The 8,679-nt window shown below is 40.1% G+C and overlaps 1 non-coding gene across 1 annotated transcript; it reads left to right on the plus strand.

Moving 5' to 3' along the window:
* Positions 1 to 7,828: 7,828 nt before the first annotated feature.
* On the plus strand, positions 7,829 to 7,935 carry LOC148880158 (small nucleolar RNA R71). Its single transcript, XR_016106403.1, has one exon. It is a non-coding gene; the product is annotated as a small nucleolar RNA R71 (small nucleolar RNA).
* The last annotated feature ends 744 nt before the right edge of the window (positions 7,936 to 8,679 follow it).

An 8,679-nucleotide genomic window follows, 5' to 3' on the forward strand; every position in this document is an offset into this window, starting at 1 on the left:
CTTCAGCTCTTTGCAACATATTGCTGAGCTCTTGTAAGCTGACATTCAGCTTGTTCATGTTATAGTTCAAGATGAACGGATTAAAGGAAGGAGGCAAAGAGTTATGGATAGCATATTCTGGGTAGCAACGTCTAGCCCGGATCCAAGAGCCTCCAGTACGTTGATGTATCCCATCATCAGAAGACAATGGTCGTGAACTTATTGACCCTTGGACATTTGTGCAGTCATGAACTGTTTCAAGACCTTTTGTCGAGTAGAACGATTCTGCTCTTCATACATTGTCCTGAGACTATCCAATATGTCTTTAGCAAGTTCGATCTGATCGAACTGCCTCTGTATCGGGTTGTCTAAGGAGGCAATGATGTAACACCGGGTGATGTGTTGCTCATTATGACACTAGCAAGTGCACTATCCGTTCAAGTAATAAAGTAGAGAGTGAAGTATCGTTCCCACGAGGATTTAGGAAACAATTACCAATACTAAATTGAGCACTTCTTATCTGATCAACAAATAAATCAAAACTCTCTAAGAAATCCTAAATTAAAATCTATCTAAATCATTGGCCCAATTGCCTTCAATTCAGGTTAGAAGAGTAAGCAGTAAATGTCAATCTCAGAATTCAGCAATCTCTCAATTTGGATCATTCGAATAAATCATGATTGAGCCTTGGTTTGGTGAAACCCCAAGGTCATGAACAGCCTTCCTCAAGCACATGTTCATCCTATGCATGAGTGACGGTTCTTCTATCTCTAGCAAGAATCTAATCCCCATGCATGCATTTCTTCAAACACTTCTAAGGCATCAATTCAAATCTGAATTGATCACCATCTGAATTGTGCAAGTTATCTCTAACCTTGCACTCAATTCAGTTCTTGAATAGTAGATCTGAATTCCTAGAGTCTCTCTCAAGCACTCTAGGAATTCCAAGATGTAGATTAATTCGCCCAATCTGAAAATTGCAGATCTGAATTCTCTTTCAAGCAATTCAGATCTTGCAATCTCAGATCTGAGAATTCAGATCCGAGTTTTGAAGGTTAGTTGGCCGAATTACTCTACAATCACACCCTTATTCAAGAAACTTCAAGTACAATGCATGACCATTTGAATGAATCAAAAAGAATTAGATTGCTGAACTGAAATTTTACAAGCTGAAATACATCAAGGAAGAATGGAAACAAGGAGAAAGAAGAAAGAACATATAACTAAGAAACTGAATTCAAATCAAAAGAGAATGAAACTACAAATGATTTATTACAAAAGATCTTTGAATCACAAACCCTCAATTCGAACTCACCTTCTTCTTCTAGCTTGCTTGTCTTGAACTTCCTTCAGCCCTTCTTCTTCTTCTTCCTTGCGCCAAGCCTTCTTCTCTTCTCTTCTCTCAAGGTGGCCGAACCTCTAAGAGTGGGAGAGCCTTCCTCTCAAGCAATTGAACAACTTTCTCCCCTCCTAGAGGCCTCCTTATATAGTTTTTAAAGGGGGCTCTTGCCCCTTCTTGAAGCCTCTAGAATGGGGTGTATTACACCCCTCATGAACCTTCTAGAGTGCTCCATCATTCTCTTCAAGAAACTCCTAGAAGTTGCCACCCCTAGCTCCCTTTGGGCTGCTATTTGGGCTACAACTTAGTTTGCTTTTGAGCTCATGTGGGCTACAATCTAGGCTGTTATTTGGGCTAAAAATGGGCTGGGCCAAAATTTCCTTCTTGCTAGGCTTCTTCCCTTGGATTTTCCAAAGAGTTTCACTTGCTCTTCTTGGGCCGAATGAAATTCTCTTGCTCTCATGGCTGGGCCGGGCTGATCTTGATAAATTTTGGGTTTTCTTTTCTTGCTTTTGCCTTCTTTTTGTTGATTTGGCTCCCTTGAAATCTTTTTGCAATCAAGATAAAATAGGGCAAAATTTAATTAAATTATCATAAAATTTCATGCAAAAACCTCATAAAATATAGATAAATTGTAGGTTCATCAAATACCCCCACACTTAAGCTTTTTCTTGTCCTCAAGCAAAGACATCAGCCATAAACTTAACATTCCCTCCTTCTGTTCTCACCATTTACCTGGTGAACTTTTTAAGATAGAAATGCATTGAGTAGTCGGGGAACTTTTGTAAGTGCTCAACTCTTATTCTTGTAAATTACCATTTAAGATATGTATCAGATCCGAGGAAAGGAGAATATGAATTTCATCATAGTCTAGCCTTCACTCCTAATTCATATATAAATCAGCTCCTTAATTGTCAAGGTTAATAATCAAATTTCACTAAGTTTCACATCTGTAACTAAATCTCAATGAGAGTTCAACTTTAGAGTGCCCCTTTGAACCTCGGTTGTCACCACAATTACTTATTTCTAAGGGTGAGTGCATCTTATGCTCCATCTCACCCTTTTTTTTTTTCGGTGTGAGTGCATTTTATGCTCCATCTCACACTTTTCTCTCTCTTTTACTTTTCTCTTTTTTTTTTTTTTTTTTTTTTTTGGTGTGAGTGCATCTTATGCTCCATCTCACACTGGTCACTTACTTGAGGCAGGACTCATGTTCTAAGCTGCTAGTTTTACTATTCAGCTCAAAATAGCGGAGTCAATTTGGGCTTTTGTCCTTCTTTGCAATTATTGAACCTCAAGAATCAGCACTTCAGATGTGCACTAGCTCTCTTGACCATTAACCATGAAATCAAGGGCTTCCATACACATGAAGATAGTTAGGGCTAGTCATGTTGAAAAGCATATTCAGCTCCCCTTTTCTCATGCATAAATCAAATTGGGTCATTCACAAGAATAAAAACTTAACAAGTACATCAGTCTCCCTCAACTCATTGAATTCCTTCTTAAAAAAAATCATCAAATAAATAGTAATGAACTTGAGGGGTTCCAGTCTTTTTTTTTTTTTTTTTTTAGGTTATGTCATTGCCTGCATATGTGTGTTGGGGTGCATGGGGTGCATGGTTTCAACCCCCATACCCTAGCCTCGGGCTCACTCCCCTACACTTAAGATGAACATTGTCCTCAATGTTCGTAGTGTTAGGGAGTCACACTTGCTAGAGCAAACTGAAGAAAAGAAAATGATGAACTGAGTCCTTAAAGAATTGGAATTTTGAGAAAAAGATCTTTATTTTACTAACTAATATTCTAAAAAGATAAATGACAAAAAGATTCCTTAACTTGTTCATGAGCAAGCATAAGAGATTATTGGTTATCTAGATAAACAGTGGATGGAGGGGGTACAGTACTGCCCATTAAATATGGTTTCAGGCGCTGACCATTTACTTTAAACGTGCCCTGAACCGGGTGGGTGAGTTCTATAGCCCCATGGGGAAAAACCTGTGAAATGGTAAAGGGTCCAGACCACCTGGATCTCAGCTTACCTGGAAACAAGCGGAGACGGGAATTATATAACAATACCTGTTGGCCTACATAAAAGTCCCATCTCAGCAAGTTCTTATCATGCCAGTTTTTTATTCTTTCTTTATAAACTTTGGCATTCTCATAGGTGGTAAGTCTGAATTCATCCAATTCATTCAATTGCAACCGCCTTTTAGCCCCTGTGGCCTGAATGTCAAAATTTAAGAATTTAAGAGCCCAATAGGCCTTGTGTTCTAATTCAACTAGTAAATGGCATGCTTTACCAATGACCAATCTGTAGGGGGACATGCCAATGGGTGTCTTAAATGCAGTTCTGTATGCCCATAATGCATCATCTAATTTGATGGACCAATCTTTTCTGGCGGATGCTACGGTCTTTTCCAGAATTCTTTTGAGTTCCCTGTTAGCCAACTCCACTTAGCCACTGGTTTGAGGGTGATAAGGGGTAGCTAATTTATGTGTAATTCCATATTTCTGCATTAACCTCTCAAATTGGCTATTGCAGAAGTGAGTTCCCCTATCACTAATTATAGCTCGCGGAGTGCCAAATCGGGAGAATAGCTTCTTTAGGAAGTGTACCACCCTTCTTGAGTCATTGTGGGTAAAGCCATGGCTTCTACCCATTTGGATACATAGCCAACTGCAACGAGGATGTACTTATTTCCAAAAGAATTCGGGAAAGGTCCCATGAAATCTATACCCCAAACATCAAAGATTTCACAGATTAAAATATTGGAAAGGGGCATTTCATTCCGTCGGGAAATGTTTCCCGATCTTTGGCATTTGTCACATGTGGACACATACCGATGGGCATCTTTGAAAAGTGTGGGCCAATAAAAACCTGATTGCAAAACCTTGGCTGCAGTGCGACTAGCTCCAAAATGACCTCCTGCTTCTTTATCATGGCAAAATTGGAGTACCGACTCCATCTCCTCCTCGGGGACACATCTCCTTATGATCTGATCTGCACACAATTTATACAAAAAGGGTTCCTCCCACAGATAGTATTTTACATCAGAAAAGAATTTCTTTTTCTGTTGATATGAAAGGTTAGGAGGAAGGACTTGTGCAGCTAGATAATTAGCAAAATCAGCATACCAAGGATATGAGTATTTCTGTATTGAGTACAACTGCTCATCCGGAAATTCTTCTCGAATGTTGCTGGTTATCTCCTCTTTTGAGCTTACCGTGTCTAACCGGGAGAGATGGTCAGCAGCCAGGTTTGCAGCACCCTTCAGGTCTCTAATCTCAATGTCAAACTCTTGCAATAAAAGGATCCACCTGATCAGTCTTGGTTTTGAGTTTTGCTTGGTAAGCAAGTGCCTTAATGCCGAGTGATCTGTGTGGACAACAACCTTGGATAATATCAGATATGAACGAAACTTATCAAGTGCAAATATTACTGCTAACAGCTCCTTTTCTGTGGTGGTGTAATTGAGTTTGGGTCCAGTCAAGGTTCTGCTAGCATAGTAAATTGGCTGAAAATGTTTGTTCATTCTTTGTCCTAAAACAGCTCCTATAGCAAAATCACTCGCATCACACATCAATTCAAATGGGAGGGTCCAATCTGGTGCTACCATGATAGGTGCATGGATCAATTTGTCTTTCAAGATGTTGAAAGCATGAAGACATTCAGTTGAAAATTCAAAAGGCACTTCTTTCTGAAGCAAGGTAGATAATGGCTTGGAAATTTTTGAGAAATCTTTAATAAACCTTCTATAGAATCCGACATGTCCTAAGAAACTTCTCAAAGAACGAACAGATGTTGGGGTTGGCAATTTTTCAATTGCCTCCACCTTGGCCTTGTCGACTTCTATACCTCTTTGAGAGATCTTGTGTCCAAGCACTATGCCTTCTTGCACCATAAAATGACATTTCTCCCAATTTAACACAAGATGTGTTTCTTTACATCTAGTAAGCACCTGTTCCAGATTATTCAAACATGCATCAAACGAAGAGCCAAAAACTGAAAAATCATCCATGAAGATCTCAATAAATTTTTCAACCATATCAGAAAATATAGACATCATACATCGCTGAAAGGTTGCTGGGGCATTGCATAACCCAAAGGGCATCCTTCGGTATGCAAAGGTTCCATATGGGCAAGTAAAAGTGGTCTTTTCTTGATCTTCTGGTGAAATTGGTATGTGGTTATACCCTGAATATCCATCCAAGAAACAATAATACTCATGCCCGGCTAGCCTCTCCAACATTTGATCCATAAATGGGAGAGGGAAATGGTCCTTCCGGGTGGCTTCATTTAATTTTCTATAGTCAATACACACACGCCATCCGGTAACGGTTCTAGTAGGGATGAGTTCATTTTTCTCATTTGGAACAACAGTCGTACCCCCTTTTTTGGGCACAACTTGCACAGAGCTTACCAAAGAACTATCAGAAATAGGATAAATGATCCCAGCATCTAACAACTTAATTATTTCAGCCTTTACCACTTCTTTCATGTTGGGGTTCAGGCGCCTTTGGGGCTGAATGGAAGGCTTGCTGTCCTCTTCCATCAAAATTCTGTGAGTGCAGATTGATGGATTAATGCCTTTGATATCTTCTACCTTCCAAGCTATAGCATTTTTGTGTTCCCGCAGCACTCTTAATAATTTTTCTCTTTGTAAGGGATTCAGCGCTGCGGAAATTATCACAGGGAGATCTGATGGTTCCTCAAGGAAAGCATACTCTAAATGGGATGGTAATTGCTTCAGTTCAAGGGTGGGGGGTTCTTGGGGTGATGGCTTACCTGATGGTCCGGGCAATTTGCCTAAGTTCTCTAATTTAAGAAACCCCTTTCCCTTGAATTGAGGCTTATCGTTCAGGTATGCTATCATGAGGTTTATTTTTTCATTTTCTGCTTCTTCAAGTTCTCCCTGCTGGAGGCAGAGTTCAAGAGGATCAGTTATTCTACTTACCTGGAAGCATTCATCAATTGTCAATTCAATGGCATCAATCATAAAACAAGAATCATCACTAGAGGGTGCATGTTTCATAGCATCAGACATTTTAAAAATTATCTCCTCATCTTGTATCCTAAGGCTGAGTTGTCCTTGTTGGACATCAATCATTGCTTTCCCAGTAGCCAGGAAAGGTCTCCCTAGGATAAGCGGGACCTCCACATCTTCTTGCATGTCTAACACAATGAAATCAACTGGAAAAATGAATTTGTCAACTTTAACTAACACATCTTCTATGATCCCCCTAGGATGTCTAATGGATCTATCAGCCAATTGTAATGCCACTCTAGTGGGTTGGGGTTCATTCAACCCCAATTTCTTGAAGATAGAATATGGCATTAAATTGATGCTAGCTCCCAGGTCACATAAAGCTTTTTCAATTTTTAAACTGCCAATGGTACAAGGAATAGTGAAACTCCCTGGATCTTTGAGTTTCTGAGGCAGTTTGTTCAGAAGGATAGCAGAACATTCCTCATTTAATGCAACTGTAGCCACATCTCCCAGTTTCCTTTTGTTTGCCAATAATTCCTTCAAAAACCTTGCATAGTGTGGCATCTGGGCTAAAGCATCAGCAAAAGGAATATTAATATGTAAACTTTTAAATATTTCAAGAAACTTACCAAATTCCTTCTCCAATTTTTGTTGCTTCAGCCTGTTAGGGAATGGAACTTGTGGTTGTTGGTGCATCCCTTGTTGTGCTTCTAGTTGTTCCGTCTTCTGTTGTCTGGTTCCAAGGCTTGTTTCTGCCTTGGATTCAGCCCAATTCTTCTTTTCTACCTCAGGCAACTCTTTTCCACTTCTTAAGGTAATAGCTTGCACCTGCTCTCGTGGATTCACTTCAGTGTTGCTTGGAAGAGTTCCCGGCAGTCTGGAAGAGATTAATTGTGCCAATTGCACCACTTGGTTTTCTAGGTTTTTGATTGAGGCTTCCTGGTTCTGGAACCTAGTTTCTACACCTGCTATAAATTTTGTCATCAGTTCCTCCAAATTGGATTTTGGTTCAGGCTGATGATAAGTCTGGTGGAACGGCTTGGAAATATGCTGATTTGGCTAGGACTGGTTTGAATGTCCCCTCCATCCTGGATGAAAAGTATGGTGACTCTGGTAACCCTGTTGTCTTGATGAATTGCTGACATAGTCAACTTGTTCAGTAGATGGTCTGAACTGATTGCCAACTTGGCAGTCTGTACTGATGTGGCCTCCTCCACACAATTCACAATTAAGAGGCTGCACATGCATGGCAGCTATCTGCATTTCATCTATTTTTTTACTGAGTGCTCCTATTTGTGCAGAGAGAGCTGTGTATGTATCCACATTATGAAGGCCATGCTGCTTTCTAACTGGTGTCCTTTCTGAATGCCATTGGTAGTTATTGGCTGCCATCTCCTCGATGAGTGCATGGGCAACCTCGGGAGTCTTATTGTTTATGGAGCCCCCAGCTGCTGCATCTAAGATGGTCTTGTTTGAATCGGTCAGACCATTATAAAATGTTTGCACCTGCAGCCAAATCGGAAGGCCATGGTGAGGAACCCTCCTTAGTAGCTCCTTGTATCGTTCCCAGGACTCATAGAGAGATTCCCTCTCTTGCTGGAAAAAAGTAGTGATGTCATTCCTCATTTTAGCAGTTTTAGAAGGGGGAAAATATTTAGAGAGAAAACGGCTGGCCATTTCATCCCATGTGGCTATAGATCCTGCCGGTAATGAGTTCAACCAAGCTTTGGCTTTATCCTTCAAAGAAAATGGGAATAACCTCAGCCGGATGGCATCATCACTTACCCCATTGTGTTTGAAGGTGTCACAGATTTCCAAGAAGTTAGCAATATGGGCATTTGGATCCTCATGGGCCATACAACAAAACTGAACCGTATTTTGTATCATTTGGATTATGGCCGGTTTAATTTCGAAGTTATTGGCAGCAATAGTTGGCCTGATAATGCTGGAGACAGTCCCGATGAGGGTGGGCTTGGCATAATCCATCATAGTTCTTTGTTCAGCCATTTCTTGTGCTTCTTGTCTGACTTGCTTAGCAGCTCTCAAACGGACACGGAGAGTCCATTCAATCTCCGGGTCGTAAAGGATCTCTTCCAGTTCAGGCCTGCTTGTCATAAACTGTTAAAGTCAAAGCAATAAAAATGCCAATATTCACAAAAGAAAATAAATAACTAATCCTATCACACTGAAAATGTAAAGTGAAGTATTGGAATACAAAACCTACATCCTATCATGAATAAATGAAGCCGATTATACTAAAAGCAGATTTAAACCAATCATCTTATTCAAGGTTCCTTTATCTACATCCATCGATTGCAACATCTGAATTCAGATCCAATTTAGATCTGAGTTCAGATCTACAAGTCTTTGGTA

This window comes from Nelumbo lutea, chromosome 1, assembly GCF_056320005.1.
Source record: "Nelumbo lutea isolate HS-2025 chromosome 1, American lotus-T2T, whole genome shotgun sequence".
Lineage (NCBI taxonomy): Eukaryota > Viridiplantae > Streptophyta > Magnoliopsida > Proteales > Nelumbonaceae > Nelumbo > Nelumbo lutea.